Source organism: Toxotes jaculatrix, chromosome 13 (assembly GCF_017976425.1).
Source record: "Toxotes jaculatrix isolate fToxJac2 chromosome 13, fToxJac2.pri, whole genome shotgun sequence".
In the NCBI taxonomy this organism is placed as follows: domain Eukaryota; kingdom Metazoa; phylum Chordata; class Actinopteri; family Toxotidae; genus Toxotes; species Toxotes jaculatrix.
In genome coordinates this window covers 23,590,373-23,614,189 of record NC_054406.1, presented here as the reverse complement: position 1 = coordinate 23,614,189, position 23,817 = coordinate 23,590,373, and the positions used below count along the sequence as shown (strand labels likewise).

The 23,817-nt window shown below is 40.6% G+C and overlaps 1 pseudogene; it reads left to right on the top strand.

The window, feature by feature from the left end:
- Positions 1–988: 988 nt before the first annotated feature.
- LOC121191817 lies at positions 989–2,766 on the top strand (annotated as a pseudogene).
- Positions 2,767–23,817: the final 21,051 nt, after the last annotated feature.

The following is a 23,817-nucleotide window of genomic DNA, read 5'->3' as shown; positions in this document are numbered from 1 at the left end:
AGTTGATGTTTCTCTTTTCAAGAAAAACACTTCTTATGTTCTTATATGTGTCATTCAGATCAGAACTAAAACTCCCTGTAACTCAGCACCTATCCAGTTCCAGTGTTTGTGTTAGTGTCCTGTAGCAGAGGTGAGACTTCTGTCAAACCCAGTGTGAGTCCTTAAAACTCATCATTTAAAAGGTGGACTTGTTGTGATGACTCTAGGTCATGAGGTACAGAACTGATTGCTTGTTTCCTGCTGTTGTTTGTGTACAAAGCATAAAACGCTCACAGATGCTGCAAACATAATGTGAGCTAATTCTTCATGATTCTTCCACAGAGTGGACCAGGAGAGCTCAGAGGTTCCCAGTGCTCAGTCTGCCCAGCAGCATCAAACACACCTGGACTCCATATTTATGGTCTGTACATGGACAACAACTACTTTGACATCTGTTGTGTTGACAATAATGTCCATGCTGCACTTTTTAGAGCAGTGGATTGTCAGTGTGTCCAACATGGATCTGATGTTTGGCTCCATGGTTTTACTTTGATTGTGTCATTCATATAGTTTTCTCTTCCAGCTGCTGGAGGAGAACATTGTCACTTTTGTGAAGAAGGAGCTGAAGAAGATCCAGAAGGTTGTGAGTCCAGATTACCCAGAATGCTCAGAGAGTCAGAGAGAGGATGAGGAGGTGTCGGAAGGTGAGGATGAAGAGCAGAGGAGGAGCAGCAGAGAGGCTTTTGTGAAGATCACAGTGAACTTCCTGAGGAGAATGAAGCAGGAGGAGCTGGCTGACTGTCTGCACAGCAGTAAGAGGATTTCTCTAAAGATTCAACATTATGGACAAATGGGACATTTACTAACGTCTCAAGACATGGAGGGAAATATGTTCATGTGTGTTCTTTAGGGGGATGAACATGTCATGTTTCCTTTATGAATCAGTCACTGATGTTGTTTCTTGTTTGTTCATTCAGGACATGTTGCTGCAGTTTGTCAACGTAAACTTAAATCTACTCTAAAGAAGAAGTTCCAGTGTGTGTTTGAGGGGATCTCTAAAGCAGGAAACCCAACCCTTCTGAATCAGATCTACACAGAGCTCTACATCACAGAGGGAGGGACTGGAGAGGTCAATGAGGAACATGAGGTCAGACAGATTGAAACAGCATCCAGGAAACCAGCCAGACCAGAAACAAGCATCAGACAAGAAGACATCTTTAAAGTCTCACCTGGAAGAGATGGACCAATCAGAACAGTGATGACAAAGGGAGTGGCTGGCATTGGGAAAACAGTCTTAACACAGAAGTTGACTCTGGACTGGGCTGAAGACAAAGCCAACCAGGACATACACTTCACATTTCCATTCACGTTCAGAGAGCTGAATGTGCTGAAAGAGAAAAAGTTCTTGTTCTTGTTGAACTTGTTCATCACTTCTTTACTGAAACCAAAGAAGCAGGACTCTGCAGGTTTGAAGAGGTCCAGGTTCTGTTCATCTTTGACGGTCTGGATGAGTGTCGACTTCCTCTGGACTTCCACAACACTGAGATCCTGACTGATGTTACAGAGTCCACCTCAGTGGATGTGCTGCTGACAAACCTCATCAGGGGGAAACTGCTTCCCTCTGCTCGCCTCTGGATAACCACACGACCTGCAGCAGCCAATCAGATCCCTCCTGAGTGTGTCGACATGGTGACAGAGGTCAGAGGGTTCACTGACCCACAGAAGGAGGAGTACTTCAGGAAGAGGTTCAGAGAGGAGGAGCAGGTCAGAAGGATCATCTCCCACATCAAGACTTCACGAAGCCTCCACATCATGTGCCACATCCCAGTCTTCTGCTGGATCACTGCTACAGTTCTGGAGGATGTGTTGAAAACCAGAGAGGGAGGAGGGCTGCCCAAGACCCTGACTGAGATGTACATCCACTTCCTGGTGGTTCAGTCCAAACTGAAGAATGTTAAGTATGATGGAGGAGCTGAGACAGATCCACACTGGAGTCCAGAGACCAGGAAGATGATCGAGTCTCTGGGAAAACTGGCTTTTGAGCAGCTGCAGAAAGGAAACCTGATCTTCTATGAATCAGACCTGACAGAGTGTGGCATCGATATCAGAGCAGCCTCAGTGTACTCAGGAGTGTTCACACAGGTCTTTAAAGAGGAGAGAGGACTGTACCAGGACAAGGTGTTCTGCTTCGTCCATCTGAGTCTTCAGGAGTTTCTGGCTGCTCTTCATGTCCATCTGACCTTCATCAACTCTGGAGTCAATCTGCTGTCAGAAGAACAGTCAACCTCCAACAGGTCTGAAATGTTCAGATACAAAGCTGATCCAACGCAGCTCTACCAGAGGGCTGTGGACAAGGCCTTACAGAGTCCAAATGGACACCTGGACTTGTTCCTCCGCTTCCTCCTGGGTCTTTCACTGCAGACCAATCAGACTCTCCTACGAGGTCTGCTGACACAGACAGGAAGTGGCTCACAGACCAATCAGCAAACAGTCCAGTACATCAAGAAGAAGATTGAAGAGACTCCCTCTGCAGAGCAAAGCATCAACCTATTCCACTGTCTGAATGAACTGAATGATCGTTCTCTAGTGGAGCAGATCCAACAGTCCCTGAGTTCAGGACGTCTCTCCACAGATAAACTGTCTCCTGCTCAATGGTCAGCTCTGGTCTTCATCTTACTGTCATCAGAAAAAGATCTGGACGTGTTTGACCTGAAGAAATACTCTGCTTCAGAGGAGGCTCTTCTGAAGCTGCTGCCAGTTGTCAAAGCCTCTAACAAAGCTCTGTAAGTGTATAGATAGTTGGATTTATTCATCATTATATAAAGGCTCTGCTATTTTATTCAGCAGGAGGGAAAATAAATTCCTCTCTTCTTTAATTCCTTATCATCATCTCTGAGCTCTGAGCTTCAGCACATTGAATCTGAATTAAAATAATGGATCCTACATTAAAGAGCCAAGTCTCAGCTTTAATTTGAGCAGGTTGACATCAGTATAGAAAGAACTGTGAGGGAGATTCAGCCCTTTTAGTGGTTCAAAAGTAACTGGACAAATACACATGAAGTGAAACAAACTCATCAGATTTAATATTTAGTGTAAAATCCTTTGCAGTCATTGACTGTAGTATCTATAATTATATTTTAAAGTCAATGTGCTGAGATCCCAAATAACATATCATGTCTAACTGTCCAAATACTTACGGCCTTGTCTGTACATGTCTATTACTGATTGTGTCATATATAACTGTCATGTCTCCAACTTGTTGAGAATAAAACAGAAAGGATTTGAATCAGAGCCAATGAAAGATGATCATCAATGTAGAGACTCCTCATTGGTTAGCAGGTGGATAAAGAGCTGATATTTCTGCTTCACTCAACAAATCTGTGTTTGATGTTTGGCCCAGTTTTCAAATGCAGATCTGTTAGTTTGCTGTGAGCTGCAGAGCAAACTGAGAGTTTTGTTCCTTTGATTGTCCTTTCAACACAAATGTTATTTGACTTTTTCTTCATTGTTTCCTCTTCAGACTGAGCAGCTGTAACCTCTCAGAGAGAAGCTGTAAAGCTCTGTCCTCAGTTCTCAGCTCCCAGTCCTCTAGTCTGAGACACCTGGACCTGAGCTACAACAACAAGCTGCAGGATTCAGGGGTAAAGCTTCTGTCTGCTGGATTGAAGAGTCCACACTGTAGACTGGAGACTCTGAGGTCAGTTCACTGTCTGTTACTGTTGTAGATCTTATATCTTTAATCCACAACTGAACCTGATTTATCTTCATCCAGAACTTGAATCCATTCATCTTGAATGAATGAGATTTGAAACAGTTGTTGTTCCATATTGTGACTTTTCTCAGACTAAGAATTATTCCTTCAGTTTCACTTCATTTCAGTCAGTTGTCATGAATAATGTCTGTTGACTTCAATGAAACCTTCAGAACTCACACACTCGTATTTGTCACAGTCAGCAGACTAATGTTTTCTTAATGAAGTGTAGAAAATGTCCAGTGTGAGTTGTTCAAAGTCCATTTTTATCACAACAATATACAGAAGATCTTCACAACTGATATTTGTGCCAATCAATTGAAAAACACTTGAAGTTCATTCAGTGATTCTGTGTGTGTGTGTGTGTGTGTGTGTGTGTGTGTGTGTGTGTGTGTGTGTGTGTGTGTGTGTGTGTGCGTGTGTGTGTGCGTGCGTTTTGATATTTAACACAAGTGTGGTAAATTGTGGTCTTTTCTCATTGAGTTGAAATGACTTGATAAACGTGTTAAGGAGCAAAGACTTAAAGGACCACACTGTTGGTTTATAGATAGATAGATAGATAGATATACTTTATTCATCCCTCAGGGGGAAATTGTTGTTACAGCAGCAAGTAAAACAGTCACAAAAAGAAAGGAAAGGACAAGTTGACAGCTAACTGGCAGCACTTAGCAACTCTACAAAATACAGTGTAACAAGGTATAAAGACATAAAGAGTGAATGTGTATATACATCATATATGTGTATATATGTCATATATATATATATGACAAGAAAAATAACAATAATATTAATAATAAGATAAAAAAAAATAACAGGGAGGAGAATAATATGTACAATAATATATACAATGTAAAAATATAACCTGTCAGGTGTGCAGTGTGTACATTTATAATAGAAAAATAGAGCCATGGTTCTCTAATGGTGGTATGTACAGTTGTGCAGCAGTGTATAGTTATGTACACATAATATACATATACTAGGGGTGTGCGATATGACGATATTAGATCGTGAAGGATTAGAAAGTGTTGACGATCTGCCAGAGGACAGAGATCGTATTATCGGCTATAGGACACATTCTATTAATTGCAGCTCTATGCTTGCGCACAGACGCACGAGAAGGTTTTTTTTTCCTTGGGCAACTAACAGCCCGCTTCACGTGAACATGACCAACCAATCATGGTGAAGTACGAGCAGTGCAGATTTTTTTTTTTTTTTTTACTAGCCTCGCTGTTTTAGTCAAGGTGTAGCGGGTAGCCATGGCTGACAACGAAAGTGAACGCTTGGAGTTGGTCCCCAAAAAGAACTCCAGTCGTATGGACAGTGTTGGGGAGTAACGGAGTTCATGTAACGCCGTTACGTATTCAGAATATGTAACGGTGTTTCTGTTTTGGCCAACGCATTCCTGTCCCGGCTCTGTTTTGCCGGCTGCGGCTCAAGCTCTCCCTCCTGCTGCTCCTCGTCCGACTCCATTCTGTCCGACTGATCAGGCGAATAGCTCGTTTATTTCCGTTTGTTTTCGTGGAGCTGGGGCTTCTGGGAAACGCATCGGGTTGCCTTTGTTCATTTTAGAGAATAAATATAAACTCGTGAAACAGAGAAGTATCGTCACGTAATCCATTGATTTCAACAATGTAACTGTATTCTGAATACTATCTATTTAAACTGTAACTGTAATTGAATACAGTTACTCATAATGTGTATTCTGAATACGTAACGTCGTTACATGTATTCCGTTACTCCCCAACACTGCGTATGGAACTGGTTTGGATTTTCTCCAAACGACAAAGCGCAAACACAACGAACCTCTTTAACCACCTGAAGAGGCAGCATCCGAAACAATTAGCTGAGAGCCAAGCAGCGAGGCCAACCACACATGAGCCAGTGGTAACGGCTAAAGACATTACACAGAAACAACCAACTATAACACAAGCCTTTGATAAAAGCACGCTGTGTGAGAGAAGTAGTAACGGTGGAAAGAGGTGACTCTTTTATCTTTAGGGCTAAGTTTTTACATAGAGAATAGTTTGGTTCTAAATTAACTTCACTGTAAAAATGAACTGTGATAAAATCGTGATTGTGATTTTACCATTAAAAAATCGTGATGTGATATTTTTGCCATATCACCCACCCCTAACTGAAGTTAATGAGAGCTGTGTTTGACTTTTAGTATCTGACTGTTTTTAAGCTGCATCCTGTTGGTTCAGGTGTTTGGAGTTTCCATTTTCCAAACTTGTACATTCTCAACCTTCTTCAGCTCTGAACAGATGATGAAACACTCAACGCTTTCAAGCAGGAACTTTGTCTCCTAAACTCACATCTTTTATTCTTTATTCAGGTTGAGTCACTGCAGTTTGTCAGAGATCAGCTGTGCTTCTCTGGCCTCAGCTCTGAAGTCCAACCCCTCCCATCTGAGACACCTGGACCTGAGTGGAAACAACCTGCAGGATTCAGGAGTGAATCATCTGTGTGGTTTTCTGCAGAGTCCAGACTGTGGACTGGAGACTCTGAGGTCAGACTCCATTGTTTACTTGTGTGTTGAGATGAATATGATGTGAAAGTTGTGCTTTATTCAGTATTTATTAGGTCAAATCTCCTTCAGAATTTCTAACATTCAAAGTGTGAAATGGTTGAAAGGAAGTTGTGAAAGTGCTGACTCTGATTTTCAAAGTGATTTTTAAAGCTTTGAAAATGATTTGGATTCTGACTCTTACAGTCCACATTGACAGTGTCAGCAGTTTGACTGAGTTGAGCTTGTGTTATTCACAAAGTCTCATTGAGATCAGGATGTTTGACAAGAACTGATCTGTACAACACGTGTGAGCAGGTCTGAAGGCACAAGTGTTCATAGCTGCTCCCAATGGCCTCACTCACAGGCACAGTGAAAAGCCTGCTGTCACAGAGAGGACACGTCACCATGGTTTAAATACGGAGAGGACATTTTCACACAGTGTCTCCTGAAGACATTCATAGAGCTACACTCAGCTGCTGAGCTGAACAGGGACACACATATTTGTGGAACCAATGAAAACAGAGCAGAGAGAGAAGTTCAAACCCTGGCTCCTTTCTCAGCTCCACACAGCCGACCAATCACTGAGCCCACTGGGTGTCAACGTCCCACTGTGTCTTTGTCACAGGGACACAAACTGGGGGATGCTGACAGCCACCAGGAAGGTGGGGCCAGGAATCCCAGAATGCAATGCTGGAACAGCAGATTCAAATGTGTGAGCAGAGAGTGTTGGATGAAGCTGAACTTGCTTTGGACCAAAGACACATGACTGGAATGTGATGAAATGTCTCATTCAACACACTGCACATGTGCTGAATGTCTGCAGCTTCTCAAACTCTCAACACAAACTTCAGTCACACTCAAAACATCAAAAACTCAAACTATTATTTCACACAATATGAAAGATTTCATTTGAAACCTTAGTGAACACTTTGAAAACTTTCTTCCAAACTGTTAAACCTGAGTGTGAATGTGGGACTTTTTGAAGGAGATTTGAGCTCAGAGATTTGATGCTGATCCACACTGAGCATCTTGTTCAGCTTCATATTTCAAACTCATTGAATGAAGATTGAAAATCCAACACTTGCTAATTGACTCTTTACTTTGGAACAATTTCATCTTCACCTTCAGTTGACTTTTATATTTCTTCACATACAAAGCAAATATTCCACATTAAGACAGAAAGAAATGTTTCTTCACTCTTTGCTTTATGATCTGTGATGTTTATAGTGACTGAAGTTAATGAGAGCTGTGTTTGACTTTTAGTATCTGACTGTTTTTAAGCTGCATCCTGTTGGTTCAGGTGTTTGGAGTTTCCATTTTCCAAACTTGTACATTCTCAACCTTCTTCAGCTCTGAACAGATGATGAAACACTCAACGCTTTCAAGCAGGAACTTTGTCTCCTAAACTCACATCTTTTATTCTTTATTCAGTTTGAGTTCCTGCAGTTTGTCAGAGATCAGCTGTGCTTCTCTGGCCTCAGCTCTGAAGTCCAACCCCTCCCATCTGAGACACCTGGACCTGAGTGGAAACAACCTGCAGGATTCAGGAGTGAATCATCTGTGTGGTTTTCTGCAGAGTCCAGACTGTGGACTGGAGACTCTGAGGTCAGACTCCATTGTTTACTTGTGTGCTGAGATGAATATGATGTGAAAGTTGTGCTTTATTCAGTATTTATTAGGTCAAATCTCCTTCAGAATTTCTAACATTCAAAGTGTGAAATGGTTGAAAGGAAGTTGTGAAAGTGCTGACTCTGATTTTCAAAGTGATTTTTAAAGCTTTGAAAATGATTTGGATTCTGACTCTTACAGTCCACATTGACAGTGTCAGCAGTTTGACTGAGTTGAGCTTGTGTTATTCACAAAGTCTCATTGAGATCAGGATGTTTGACAAGAACTGATCTGTACAACACGTGTGAGCAGGTCTGAAGGCACAAGTGTTCATAGCTGCTCCCAATGGCCTCACTCACAGGCACAGTGAAAAGCCTGCTGTCACAGAGAGGACACGTGACCATGGTTTAAATACGGAGAGGACATTTTCACACAGTGTCTCCTGAAGACATTCATAGAGCTACACTCAGCTGCTGAGCTGAACAGGGACACAAATATTTGTGGAACCAATGAAAACAGAGCAGAGAGAGAAGTTCAAACCCTGGCTCCTTTCTCAGCTCCACACAGCCGACCAATCACTGAGCCCACTGGGTGTCAACGTCCCACTGTGTCTTTGTCACAGGGACACAAACTGTGGGACACAGACCCCCCCTAAGTTGACACCCACCAAGAATCCCAGAATGCAATGCTGGAACAGCAGATTCAAATGTGTGAGCAGAGAGTGTTGGATGAAGCTGAACTTGCTTTGGACCAAAGACACATGACTGGAATGTGATGAAATGTCTCATTCAACACACTGCACATGTGCTGAATGTCTGCAGCTTCTCAAACTCTCAACACAAACTTCAGTCACACTCAAAACATCAAAGGCTCAAACTATGATTTCACACAATATGAAAGATTTCATTTGAAACCTTAGTGAACACTTTGAAAACTTTCTTCCAAACTGTTAAACCTGAGTGTGAATGTGGGACTTTTTGAAGGAGATTTGAGCTCAGAGATTTGATGCTGATCCACACTGAGCATCTTGTTCAGCTTCATATTTCAAACTCATTGAATGAAGATTCAAAATCCAACACTTGCTAATTGACTCTTTACTTTGGAACAATTTCATCCTCACCTTCAGTTGACTTTTATATTTCTTCACATACAAAGCAAATATTCCACATTAAGACAGAAAGAAATGTTTCTTCACTCTTTGCTTTATGATCTGTGATGTTTATAGTGACTGAAGTTAATGAGAGCTGTGTTTGACTTTTAGTATCTGACTGTTTTTAAGCTGCATCCTGTTGGTTCAGGTGTTTGGAGTTTCCATTTTCCAAACTTGTACATTCTCAACCTTCTTCAGCTCTGAACAGATGATGAAACACTCAACGCTTTCAAGCAGGAACTTTGTCTCCTAAACTCACATCTTTTATTCTTTATTCAGGTTGAGTTGGTGCAGTTTGTCAAAGATCAGCTGTGCTTCTCTGGCCTCAGCTCTGAAGTCCAACCCCTCCCATCTGAGACACCTGGACCTGAGTGAAAACAACCTGCTGGATTCAGGACTGAAGGATCTGTCTGATCTTGTGCAGAGTCCAGACTGTGGACTGGAGACTCTGAGGTCAGTAGAGGGTTGGAGTCATTCCATGCTGCTTTCAGCTGTATTGTACTAAACACAGTTAATATCAAAGCAAAGATCCAGTGTCTCCTGTAAACCTCCAACATTCTCAGTGGCTGCTTTCCTCATTGAAGCTGTGAGAGGAGAACGGGGACAGGCCTCAGGATGGGACAGAAAGAGAGCGACACAGAGGACAGTCAGCCAATCACAGCAGCCACAAGCTCATTGTGATCTGTTGTTGTTGTTGTTGTTGTTGTGTTCATGTCAACAGGAAATAAAGTCTGATACAGAGCAGAACCTCTGCTGAAGTCCAGTGATCACATCTGTATATCTGTCCATCTGTCAGATACTTTCAGTGACAGCCTCCATGTTTATTTGTCAGCTGATATTTCAGAAGCAGATCAGATGTTCATCAACACACAGAGACTCTTTCTTTAAATGGAACATGAGTTGACATGTAACAGCAGTGAATCCATCACTAAACTGTTTGTGCAGTAATGAAGCTTCATGACTCAGCAGTTTATTTCCACTGTGGACTTGAGTGAAATGTTCAGAGTAAACAGACTTGATGCTAAAAGTCTCTGCAGGTGTGTGAGCTTCCAGCTCAGTGTCTTCACTCCAATACGTTAACATGAGAGCTGAGAGGAAGCTGCTACACTACACAGCTGCTCCACTTCTGCTCTGAACAGGACTGAAGTCCCTGCTGCTCTTTATACTGGATGTGCTGCATCAGTGACTGACAGCTGATGAAGTGAGTCTCTGTAAACACTGATTTATCACCTCTGTTGTCTGTCTTCTTCTCTCAACAGATGGAGGTAGTGATCTTTCTAAAGGAGAGAGTGAAGAGGACGGTGTGTGTGTTGAGAGAGGACGAGCTGTGTCCTGATGATCCAGAGAGGTTGAAGCAGCAGCAGCTCTGATTGGTCCATGTTACTGGGAGGTAGAGTGGAGAGGAGAGCTTCATCCAGCAGTGACTGACAGAGGAACCAGAAGAAGTGGAGAAGACTCTCAGTGCTGCAGTCTGAACTGCTCTGAGAACAGCTCCACTGTCAAGTCCACCATCATCCCTGTGTGTTCCTCTGGATCTGAAAGAGAATCATCAGTGTATCTGGACTGCTCTGCTGCTGCTCTGTCCTTCTACACAGTCTCTGCAGACACACTGAGACTCCTCCACCCTCCACCTGGAATTTGTCTTTATTTATTCATTCAGAGATGCTGAACCCAAAGTGATAAATCAGATTAATCAGCTCCATCATGTGGTGTGATGGAGAATTGCAGCTAATTTCCACATTATTTTTTTCTGTCTTAGTGCAGAGACTGGCAAGACATTAGAGATAGACCAATATGTTTTTTTCAGGGCCAATACCGATACCGATTATTAGTGGTCAAGGAGGCAGATAACGATATTTGGAGTCGATATTCATGTACAGTAAAAGTGAAAATATTGGGGTCAAAATTTTGAATGATACAAACTCCAACACTTTGTTTAAATGCCTTTAAGCATATGTTTATTAAACAGCTTTTCAGATTTGCAACTTATTAAAGGTTTTTTTTTTTTTTTTTTTTTTTTTTTTATCTTAGACAACAGACATCTTTGTTTTAAAATTGTAACAAAAAGTGCAGGGAGTTCCCAGGGTCAGCGGCATCTCTTATAAAGTTAACTGAACATTTAAATAAATAAATAAATAGCTTCCTGAAGTTTTATAAAGTAAATAAAACAAAGTTAAATAAAATTTGCACAGAAATGTGACTCTCAGATCAATTAGTAGTCCCAACTGAGCAGCACCAGACTGTGGTGTTAAAAGCAGAGTTGTTCAGCATGCTCTCCAGTCAGACGGCTTCTCCTGCTCTCATAAATTGCAGAGACTTCACTGAAGACTTAAGTCTTCTGTCCGTCTGCAATAAGGTTTTGAAAAAAGAGAGTTAAAAGTGGGGCCACATGCTGACATATGCTCAACTCATCATGCTTAATTTATTACAGCATGTGTGAAGCCTGTAGGAGATTTTATTATGTAAATGTTATATTTTAACAACATGTGATAGCAGGGACCCTGTCATTCAAAACTAGGCTGCTACATTACTAATGATTAATGTTACTATAGCTGAAAACATAGTACAATAACAATAGGAGAGACTATTGATCCCTGAACACCATGCAGTTCATGTAGGCTTTATGATGCAGTTACATTATGTCTTAAGTCTTGAACAGCAACATCCTGCTCCTCTCTATAAGAAACTCTCTACAAGAAACTATCACAGACACTATCACAGACAGCTTCAGGACACAGTTCATCTAACAATATGTCATTTTCTGCTGCTTCTCTAATGTCTGCGTAGTGCAGGTGGGTATACAGGTGACTTGTCTGTCTATACTATATATACCAACGCACACACACACACACACACACACACATAGACTTATCTAGCCATGCCCTCAACGTGCTTCCGTGCAATAAAACAAACTGAATTTTACTCTCTCACTCACACACACACACATGCACACACATACTTCACACTACACTACTATCACGGACTGTTTCCATATCGATATTATCAGCAACCTTGTTTCCAGTGATTAACAGACACGTCTGGAGGGACTGCGAGCGAGCAGAGCTGCTGCTCTGTTTATATAACGTTATTGGTCTCACAGTAATGTTACTAGTAGTTGTGACTTATAGAGAACTGGGACGTTTATTACAATTTCGGGAGAGTCTGCTGCCTTAACTTACCTTCTAAACCTTCTTCATCTCTCTCTGCTCTCTGTGCTTTGCACCACCTACATTCCAACTTTGAGAAGAGTTTTTGTTCATCAGATCTTCATCAATACAGTAATGTGCTCTTTCCTCACACTCTGGTTTTCCTGTGACTTTGCAGTAGACATTATTTTCTGTCTTCACCTCTTTATTGAAAGTGAGGAGTAATATTCACTATCTCTCCATTGCCACAGACAGTTTTAGTTGTTGTTTCTGCAACAGATCAGCTGCTGCACAGAGAATCATTTTGACTCATGTTTCTTTTAGATCTCGTTCAACTTATCTTGTGCTGTTAGACCTTAAATCCACAGAGTCCTGCTGTATGTTGGTCTCTTCTCTGCATCACACTGAGATAACAGTTACACCTGTCACCTGAATCAAGTAGGAAGCTGATGGTGAAAGTTAAAGCTGACACTATATCATCATGTTCTGGGAGTAGAAGCTGTAAAATAACCAGGCTGGATGGAAGGAGGAAGCATTTTTTTCCTCCAACAAACCAATGTTTAGAAAAATCAACACATAATATTGACACCAGCAGCCCTTTGATAAACAGCAATTATGTCCAATGGAGCCTCCATATTCAATCTGTTCTTCACCAGAAAGAAAATAATTCTTCATCAATCTTCAATAAAAACACTGTGGAGCTGAAATATGAATTTGATCTTTTTGTCCCAGCAACATAGGTGCAAAGTAGATGTCATTCATTTATCATTCTGCTCTCAGGTGTATAACCACAGATGGTTATTATACAAACAATCAGCTGGCTTTCTCTTCAGAGATTACCATTAGTTTTTCTTTGTTCAGACTCTGTACCAACACTTCTAATTGTTTCGCAGTTATCAGACCTGCTTTCACAATTATTTATTTCAGGCTAAGAGAGAAACTAAGAATCTTGTAAAAGCTGCAGGCACAAGAAGTGAATAATACAAACAAAGCTACTGCTTTGTTTTTCCTCCACACACCCTCCACAGTGTGTTCCTCTATAACCATAGCTGTGAAACTGTGTGTGTGTGTGTGTGTGTTTGTCCTTTGATGCCTTTGATGTATCAACATTCTACAGTCTGATGTCACAGGCTGCAGTAAGTGGACACACAGCCAGAGACAAGTTCAGAAGTCAAACAGGAGCAGAAACAGTTGGACTGGACAGGACTTGCTCATGATTTAGGAAGAAAGAAGCACTCAGATATTTCTGCACAATTATTGACAAGGAAGGGAGGAGCTACTGCTGTTACAAGGACAAGAGGAAACTACAGGAAAGTCCTCCAAGGTTTTCAGTAAGTCAGTACATGTTAGTTGTTCATGTCAGTGTTTAGTTTAGTTCATTTTGTGGGATGTTTTGTTCAGATGTTTGTTAACTTGATGTGATATGTTTTAAATATCTTCATATTACCAGAAAAAAATGAGATAAAACAGAAAGACAAGTTGTTGGTAAACAAGAGAACATTTTTTCTTTTTCTCCTCTGAATCTTCTAAAACACTGGACTGAACATCTTATATCAGTTGTGTCAAATGTGTGAACACTGTTACTAAAATAGAAGAAATATAGACTGTGTAACTGAGAAGTATTTCCTGCAAATGAACATCATCAGATGAGGAGCTGGGAAATGGAGGAACATGACAGATGATGTTTGAAAAATATACTGTTGTAGGAAACAAAGGAAACAAGAGAAGAAACCTTTACAAAAACAAGCTGATTTTACTGTTCATGCTGATGCTGATGTGCATTTTCACTTTGCAAACACACACACATCTCTCCTCTCTACTTTTACTACTCTGGGTTTCAGAATATGAGGCTGATGCTCTGATTTAACAGGAATCCACTGTGGCTGCTGAATGAATTTGCCATGGTCACTTGTTGTTTTAATGAAATGCTCGACTGATAACTGAGGAAATATATGACACACAAGTCTCTCTGATAGATGTTGGTATCAGTAAATGGTAAGAAATATTTTCAGCAGTCAGTGTGTGTCTGTTTAAGTATTTGTGTCTAACACATGACTGTCAGAGAGAGAGAGAGAGAGACTGCAGGTGAGGCAGAGATGAAACATAATGAGAAAGTACAAAAAAAAAACGGTCTACTTTCTGAAGTCACTGTATGTGAACAAACCATATTTGAGAACGATGAGCTGAGATTATTATTCCACATGTAAAGACTTTAATGTCATGAACTTTCTTGTCTCACAGAAAAATTTTAATGAGACAAACTAAATGCTTCATTTGGTTCTGAGCTGCTTTTACTCTTTTGGATTAATGTTCATTAGAAGGCAAATGAAGTGTGGCAGGGAGATTAGAAGAAGCCCCTCCTCCAGGCATCACCACCTCCTAATAATCTGACCAAATGCTAAAGTATCTCAGTGAATATTAGTTTGAATCATGAGATTGTTTATTTATTTATTTTAACTTTCAGAATGGTTTTTAAATCTCATATTCAGTATAAGTCTTTTTAAAGTTATTGACAATATAAATCTTAAGAAATTGATAATATTTCAAACATTTATAGTTGTGGGAAGTATATTGTAAATCTTTTCATCCTCCATGTTGGATGTTTATGTCTGTATCGGGAGTGATGATCTTTTTGAATCTGAAGAGCTTTGTTGGAATCAGCTTATGCTAAAAGTATATGTGGCAGATCTATATTGATTTGTTTCCTTTCATATTTTCAGATGGTCAGGATTTTATTTTATTTTAAGAAAGAAAAAAGTAAGAAAGTTATAACAGAAAGGAGATAATGACAGTGGTCAGCATCCTGAGGACAAAGGATTGAAGGCTTGGTTAACTCCACTTGACAGAGATTCATCTCTGTACTTCAGAGGGTCAGATTCAGAACTGATTTTCTTGACTCCATGTTTCCAAAGGAATAACTCTCTGACAGAATAAATCATTTCCTGAAGTACATGACACCATAGATGATCTGATACACAGAGAAGACTGTGAGATCCTCTGGTTAATGCACCTGTTCACATTTTTATCTCCCTTATCAATAAAATCTCTGCCTGAGATCATCTCTCCTCCATATGTCAGATCTGCTGCCGTCAGTCAGGAGAGATTCTGATATTTTTTTTTGTGCCAAACCTCATCCTACCTCCGATGCTTTAACCTCCAAATGATATTGAACTGCTTTATTCTCAAATGCAACCCTTTTAGTTTATCAGGCTCAGCACTGAACCACATTACCTTCATTATTTTCTCTGGTTTCTGTGAACAAGTGAAGGGTCATCAGATGTGACAGGTTCAGTGTGACTCCTGCTGCAGGAGGTTGTTAAAAGGACGAGATAGAGAGAGAAAAACCAAAGCTAATATCAGAGTGTGAAAGTACAAAGATGGTGTGAAACTGTTTGGAGCTGCTCGTGTTTTCTTCTCTGACATGTCAGTTTTTTAGAACAGCCTGCTCCAGACAGACATACATCATTCACCATGTCACACTCCTTCCATTTCATAGTGATTGGTTTAATTGTTCTTCAAGGGAAGTTCAGTGACTTGGAAATTCTCTTGTATCCAGCCACTGATTTCTGCTTTTCAATCCCATTTTCTCAGAGACAGTGTTGTTCTGTCTTCATGGTGGAGAGTTTCTCTGCTCACTCAGCAAAAGCTGGATCCTCCAGATGCAGGTGTATTTATACTACAATCACCTGAAAGCCCTTGGCTGCACACAGGTGATCTCCATTTATCTAATTATGTGACTTTCAAACCAGTTGGCTTCACCACTGATGATTTAGATGTGTCCTGAGTGTTTTGTGTTTTATATTAATAATGAATTCAGATCAATGTATTGAGATCTGTTTAACTTTGTCATTAAAGGGACTTTTTCTGTTTGCGAGTGTTAAAAGAAATTAAATTAAATAAAATTCCCTTTGATTCAATGTTATGTTGTTGTACAACATTGAATCAAAGGGAATTTAATTTAATTTCCAAGCAGGTGAAACGCCTGCACTTTAAATCAACAGCTACACAATGACATAAACATTTAACAGAAAAAAAGAAGAAGAAAAGTATTCATCCATTTAGATAAATGATAGATTTTAGTGACACTTTCCAAAGTAAGCGAGTTGTTCTCTCTCACACACTCCTCCTCTCTCTGTTCTTGCCTCTTAAATAAAGCTTGATAAGCAGTGGCAGTTATTTCTATGCTAATTCACCAAAGAAACACATCACACATACTTAGGTCATGAAGCTGGAAATCAGATTTCTGGCCATGAACAGGGCTCAGTAAACTAGACTTTATGTCTGGTTCAGTGTAGCTGCCTGACAAACTCTCCACTTGTTAAATGAAGTGATTCAGTTACACTGACATTAAACAGCTGTGAGCTTCAGCCAGTGGGATGTGAAGAGGAAGCAGCAGATGAAACACTGCTCTTAAGGCGAGTGACATACAGTGGCTACAGGAAGTATTCAGACTCCTTCAGTTTTTGCAGACTTCACTGTTGTAGATTTAATTTTAAATAGATAAAATGAGCATTTTGTTAATCAGTCAGTATAGATTGAAAATGGGCCTGATTCACATTTGGTTAATTATTTATTTGAAATTTATTTGCTTTTGTCACTTAACAATAGGATGAAAAAATACAGCACAGAAACTTCTCTTCACCATCTTTTAGTGGAGAGCGTGGTACAAAGTCATGTTAGGAGCCGACAATCTCTCCCTCCTTCCTCGTGTTTCTTGGAGAACCTCCCTAGTGTTTCTTGTTTGTCCCCTGTTTGTCTGTGTTCTTGTCTGTGTGTGTGTAGGCCTGGGTGTGGCTGACTTACTTTGGGTTTCCCTCCAGAGCTCCTGCTCACCTGTCTGCAATCACCTCATCAGCCACACCCTCAGCCTGCAGTGTATTAACACCACTTCTTCTCTCCACACCATGTTGTCAGTTCACAGTAGTGTTAATACTCCTGTTAATGATAATGTTTGATGTGTGCAGGTGGATAAAGCTCAGTGTTGATTAAATGGAGAAGCCGAATTCTCCCTCCACCTGCGTCTGTGACACAGAGTCTGACACTTCACATTCTACTAGTGAAGACAATATACAGTGTGTCCCACTGCTGATCACTATAAACCTCCATTTCTGTCAGGAGGACTGACACCGCCTTGGTGTCAGTCACACGTTATAGTGAATGAAGGCTTTGGGATGTTTGATCCCTCTCTGCTGGTGGACAGAGGGATCCAAGGAAACTCCATCAGGTCATACCGACACACCAAAACAACTCTGAGATCCATTGCAGGTCACTGTCCTGTTTCTGCAGTGAGCCACAAACGTGTGAGTGTTTCAGCCCAACCATATTCCAGTTGACTGCCAACACACCCAGGGTACAGGTTGAGGATGATGGTCCTATACCAATACAAAAGAGGAAAGGTCCTTTGGCAATGTTGATGGAGGAAATGGAACAGGAGGGAAGTGAGCAAAGAGAAAATGGAATGGGAGGAAAGTGAGCAAAGAGAAAATGGAATGGGAGGAAAGTGAGCAAGAGCCAATGGTGCAAAAGCCACTGACCAAGAGTGGTCCTGACGGGACTGTGACAGATCTATCTGCTGATGTAGTTCAGTGTGGAGATTGGCTTGTGGTCATTTATGACCTACACTGGTGGTTAGCAAAGGCTCTCACTGTGGACGCTCATCATCAAGATGTGGAAGTGGAATTTTTCCAACCTCATGGGCCCAACACACGATTCCATCCAAAAGGAGGTGGAAAGGATACAGTATGTGCTTCATACCATTTGACCATATTCTGGTCAAACTTGTGGGACCATCATCACCAGGTCGTTCAAGCAGGACCTATCTATTTATATAGAATGCTTTCTGTATTTTGAGACATTTCAGTTTATGGAAAAGAGACTGTAAGACGTAGCTATTCATTTATCTGTCCAATATACAGTTTAGTCTAGTTTACAGAAGAATATGATCTACATTATTTTATGAGTGGGAGTTTTATTGATAGAACTGCTAATGATTTCTTTTTTTACTTATGCTGATTATTAAGGGGTACTTTTATTAATGATAGCCTATTACTAATTTAATAATAATTTGATATTTGACGTTATGGGAGTGGGGTACTTTTAAAAATGATATTGCTTAAATGTACCTTACACATATATTCCGCAGTGCTCAGGATTGTTTTTTTTTTTTTTTTTCTTAAGCAAGAAGCCATTGACTTGAGTGGTATAAATTTTGGAATTGTATGTTGTAATGAGGCCACTGTCACGGATTAAGTGGTAGAAAATGAATGAATGGTCTCTTTTTTTTTTTTTAATTAATTAAAAAAAATATGTTTGTTAAATAAAAAAAACATTACTTTTCCTAATTTGCTTAAAGTAGACGATGTATACGATGTTAGATCTTTTGGAAGAGTATATGTGCAACATTCAGTCATTCATTTTCTACCGCTTAATCCGTCAGGGTCGCAGGCGAGCTGGAGCCTATCCCAGCTGACTATGGGCAAGAGGCAGGGTACACCCTGGACTGGTCGCCAGTCAATCGCTGGGCTGACACACAAAGACAGACAACCACACACGCACACACTCTCACCTACAGGCAAAACCCATGCATGTTTTTGGGGAGAGAACCCACGCAGGCACAGGGAGAACATGCAAACTCCACACAGAAGAGCCCAGGCCGGGGTTCGAACCTGGAACCCTCTTGCTGTGGCGACAGTGCTAACCACTGCACCACCGTGTCGCCTATATGTACAACAGTTTAAAAATTTGAATATTCAACATTTAACAGCATAAATGTGTACTAAGGATGCCAAATAATGGTTTCAAAATTCTAAATACGTATTAGAGCAAATAAAGAATAATTTGCCTTTTATTGTCTCTGATGGAGGTTGTACCGATACATTTCTGAACAGCCAAGACCTTGGTCTATAATGATAGACCTTCAGATTTTGTAAATTAAGTAACTTTTTTATTTTCAGAATTAAAACCTGTTTTATCCAAATTCCCAAGAATCAGTGGTATATATCACCATGAATGCATTTTGGTTTCAAAAGGGAACATATTGCTTGGGGTGTAGTGAACTTGACTGGGGCCACAAGAGACAAGAAGGCGTGGCTTCCAAAACCACAGTGCAAGCTTTCCAAACAAATATGCCAGAAGGTGAGTGGGCTGGAAATGTGACATCTAAAATCAATATACTCCTCATTCTAACAAATAGCGTTTTCCATTGTGGAGGTGTACTCACATTAAGCCATGCTGTGAACAGCCACTGTCAATAAAGCTGTGCTGGAATGGTGCAAGTGTTTCTTCCACTTCACTGCACAGCAAACTGGTTTGTTCATCTGAACCACTAATAGCGACTAGTAGCAACTGCAGACACAGCTAAAGGGAGGAGAATGTCATAGGTTGGCAATGGTCAGCTCTGCTACCAAGCAGGACCAACACAGTGCAATGTGGCACAGCTACCCTGCTAACTCCTGTGAGGCTGTAATGGAAATGCATGCCATCACAGCTTATGTGCTAATGGAAAAAAACCATAATATGCTACTTTTCAGGGCACCTCTGTAACAACCTTAAGTTTCTGAACAACTACCACAACATCCCTAATTCAGTTTCCACTGGATTCAGATTCAGATTCAGAGAACTTTATTGTCATTCCTTCTACTTTCAGGTACGTATTAGAAACGAGATTACGTTGCACCAGCTCAGAAGATCAATAATAGAGCTAGAGAAGGGAAAAACCACAATAAGGTACAGAAAAATAAATTACCATAAAAATAAGGATAAAAATAACATAAAAAATACACAAAGTATTTACAAATAAAGTATTTTCAGTATTTATATATACACTGATATATCTATATCTTTCCAAATATATACATTTTTTAAATATATATTTATTTATATATACATACAGCCATTAATATTAATAGTAATGTTATTATTATTATTATTATTATTATTATTATTTTTAATTAAGTTTAAAAGTGTAAATAAATAGCCATGGTTATGGTATACATGGTATACAGTATATACAGAAAATGCAAAGATATATATATATATATGCCGCACCACACAGAGATACAGTTTGTGAGTACACTCTCTATGGTACTTCTGTAGAAGGTGGTGAGGATGGGAGGGGGGAGGTGTGATCTCCTCATCCTGCGGAGGAAGTGTAAACGCTGCTGTGCTCGTTTCACCAGAGACACGGTGTTGTCAGACCAGGTTAGTTTATTTGTTAGGTGTACACCCAAGAACTTGGTACTCCCCACCACCTCCGCAGCTGTGTTGTCGATTTGCAGTGGGGAGTGACATGGCTGGTTCTTCCGAAAGTCCACAATCATCTCCTTTGTTTTATCAACGTTGAGGATTAGACTGTTACTTCTGCACCAGTCCACCAGCTGCTCCACCTCCTGTCTGTACGCTTTGTCATCATTGTTTTGGATGAGGCCCACTACCGTTGTATCATCCGCATACTTGATGATGTGGTTGGTAGTGGATCTGGAGACGCAGTCGTGGGTCATCAGAGTGAAGAGCAAAGGGCTCAGGACGCAGCCCTGAGGGAAGCCAGTGCTCAGCCTGATGACCGAGGAGGTGTTCTTCCCCACCCGGACAGACTGGGGGCGGTTGGTGAGGAAGTCAAGCAGCCAGTTGCAGAGGGTGGTGTTAAATCCAAGTGTCATCAGTTTGCTCACCATGTTCTGGGGGATGATTGTGTTGAATGCTGAGCTGAAGTCCACAAACAGCATTCTCACATGGGTGGGTGTGAGAACAGAGGAGATGGCGTCCTCTGTTGAGCGGTTAGGGCGGTAAGCAAACTGACAAGGGTCGAAATTGGGAGGGATTTTGGTGACCGTGTGCCTGATGAGCCTCTCGAAGCACTTCATCATGATGGGGGTGAGTGCAACGGGGCGGTAATCATTAAACATTGATGCCTCTGCCTCCACCTGATTTCCTGTCATCTCTCTATTGTCCATAATAAAGACATAAAAAACCCAAACCACTTAAAGATATACTCACATTCCCGTTTACACATTCAAAGCACTGGTGTTTGATCTAATTCTTCTTGCTGTAAAATCCACAGTCCTATTTCTGTGCAAATAGTAATTCCAAAATTCATCACCATTGTTAAACAAAATCAAGTGGGAATCTTCAAATGTTTGTCTTTTAGTGCAGAATTTCCTCTCTGTGTTTCCATCTCTCCACCACAGCTTTGCAAGGAAACATTAGGTGTAGAAACACAAAGAGGAGAATTTTGGACTAAAAATACCTGGAAGATAGAAACTTGATCTACTCAGACTGTTGAAGCCTCATGTTTGCTTCTTTTCAACTCTGGAAGTCAACTTTTCCACAGGACAGGGACTGTGGATTTTATGCTCCATCATTTACATTGGAATTTCTTTAGAAAGGATCTTGTTGCAGACAGTACAGACTTCCTAGAAATCCTTTCCTTTAACACAAACTACAGTGCATCGCACCAAAAAAAAGTCGGTGCTATTTTAGCAGCACAATCTTGTATTTTTCATTTTCTTTAATGAATTTACGTTCCTCTAAATTAGAGACTTAGGCCGCTGTATTAAAGTTAAAGTTTAAACCTTTTATTTGGATGCTCAATGAATCAAAACATGTTTCTTTGAAAAATGCATCAAAATCAGCATTAGGCCCAACAGGCACCATCTTTTCAAATGTGAGGATTCTAATTAATAATAATAGTGGCACAATGTTTTTTTTAGCTTGTAAATGAAATAAAATTAGAAGAGATTAGTTATGATTAGAGAGCAGAATATAGTAAACAAACTTACAACAAACTAAACTTTAACAAAATGAGTCCAATATCACAAAAACACTAAACTGAATGTTGTTTTGTTAAGAACAATGTAAGGATAGAATTTAACGTGTAGTGAGAACAAGATTAATGGATGTCAGCATATTTTAAATCGAAACCTTAAACTTTGTTCTTGAGAGCTGTGATTCGATTCTTGACATAGATCTTTATAGCCAACCAATTTCTGTCTTTAAGTGTTACTTTTTCTGCTTGAAGGCACTTATCGCAATCGCTTTTCCCAGGAACTCGACATGAAGTGATGAAGGACATCGTGTGCTTTTCCACAGTAATGATTTCCGCTTTCTCCCACATTCTCCTCTTGAAAGGCTGGCGACCTGTAAAACAATTATGATGAATAAATATTTCTGTTTCTCAATGGAAGTGCTACAGAAATATTACTTTAGGAGCAAAAGACTGTGCCTACACTGTCTGTGACAGTGCAGCACCATAAAAAAACACTGACACTCAAGCATTATTTCATCCATAGAGATAAAGCAAACAATTACAAATTTTAAAGCTTTACCTCTTCCCCTTTTTGGTGATTGGCCGTGGCATGGTCCTGGAGGGGTCGTAGTGCCTTGCTGTGGTGCTTCATCAATATAGCTCACATCTGACATTGTGGGCTCATTCTCTTCTCTCTGACTGGATGTGATCTGACTTTCTGAAAACCAGAAAGCAAATTTAAAAAAACATCATTTAAGAACTATTAATCATACCACAGTAAAAAAGACATGTTCCAAGCTGAACCCAAGAGCTACTATTCTGGCCAACGTGGATTGGTATTGGCTAATGTAACTCTGATCCTCTCTTTATTGTATATTGTGCTTTTCCCACCCAAGATATTTAAACATCTTAAGAAAGAAGTAATTAGTACCCTCAGGATCAATGCTGATGTCATCAAGGGTCTTGCCCTTGAATTCTGCCAGACGTACCTTTTCCAGAGCCATGAGAACTTGCTAATTTTAGCAAGTTGGAGAGTGCCCTCAGGAAGTCTGTAGAACTGCCGATGCACTCTTATATCATGGCCAAGAAAATCAGCTAACTGATCCAGTTCTGTGTTACTGAGGTTAAGAACTTGAGACAAAGTTCCTGTTTGTTTGTGTAGTTTTGTAGAAGTGAGGCTTTCAGGACTTTTTGCACCACAGACCTTGGCAAAGTGTCGAAGGCAATCTGAACCACGGTAGCAGGTAAAGGCTGATGGTCTTGCAACTAAGTATGTGTTCTCTTGAGGAACTCCACATTCCTGCCGTTTGCTGACAAGCAGATCCAATGCTTTCTGCATTCCTGGCGTTAAAAGCACAGGAACTTTTCTTCCCCTTTTTCCTCTTATCTCTATCCTCCTGAAGTGTTGACAGAGTTTCTTCTCCAGGTCTGAGAGTGCAACATTTGCATCTTCTTAAGGGTCTGATGGGTTTTGAGACAAATATGCAGAGAGGGGCATTTTGGACACCTCCCCTGCTCTTCATCGGTTGAACAAAATGACTTGTGTCAAAGTGATCTTGGTCAGCTGTCTCCATGTCTGAGGGCATGTCTCTGTGGACAGTTTACTTAGGATATTTTGTTGTTGCTCATCTAAATAAGAATGGAGAGCCTGGACATCTTTTGTGAATGGAAGCAACAGAGGGGCATTCCACTTGGATTCCTGGAGTGTTCTCAGTGATGCAGCTGATATCTGTTCATTCCATCTGGATTCATATACTCTACGGAATGTACGAGCATCCTTTGCTGCAGCGTGGTTGTTCTGCACATTTGCACGGCTTTCAACAAGCAGTGACATTTTTGTCAAGCTATGTCCAATTTTGAGAGCGAGACTTGGGCACTTGTACTTACTGGTTTCACTGTCAAAGCCTGCCACTTGTTTCACTGCTTGCACAA